Below are 597 nucleotides of genomic sequence, written 5' to 3' on the forward strand. Positions count from 1 at the left end.
TAAGAGCACCAAGTCCTCTTAGCTACCTACTCACCTCTCTAGCCTTAATGTTTACATACATATCTGACAGTTCAGAGAGACAAGGGAAAGCAGTTGTCCCTTGACCCCCTTCTCCCTCTCTAGCACTTCAAGTGCCACAGCTGACACTGTGTTCTGTGCTTCAGCTTTTGTACGGGTGTTGTTCCACTCCTCCTAACGAATCCACCAACCTGAGAGACCACTTGTGGATTCGTTGCTTAGGTAGACATCATTTGCTTTTCGAAGGAAGCTCCAACAGGGACTCAGTCCTCTAAAAGGTTAGTATGGAAACAATGCTATGCTAATCCTTCTAGTGGGTTGGCTTCTAGACAATTGGCATCTTTAAGGAACAGAATGCAGTGTGCTCAGGGGACTTATGCCTACCCACTGACAAGTCCTTCACATCTGTAAACTATTGTCCAATATAAGGCTTTCAAACGTTTGCATAATCTGTATATGTTGGATTTAAAACATAATGTCACAATTGCTGGGTTCAGCCAAGAAGTTAAAAATCTTCCTTTGTTTTCTATTGTATTTTTCTCTCAAGAGTCTTCCAAGAGGACACATGAGCTCCCCTGG

Source organism: Micromys minutus (genome assembly GCF_963924665.1).
Source record: "Micromys minutus genome assembly, chromosome: 11".
Taxonomy (NCBI): domain Eukaryota; kingdom Metazoa; phylum Chordata; class Mammalia; order Rodentia; family Muridae; genus Micromys; species Micromys minutus.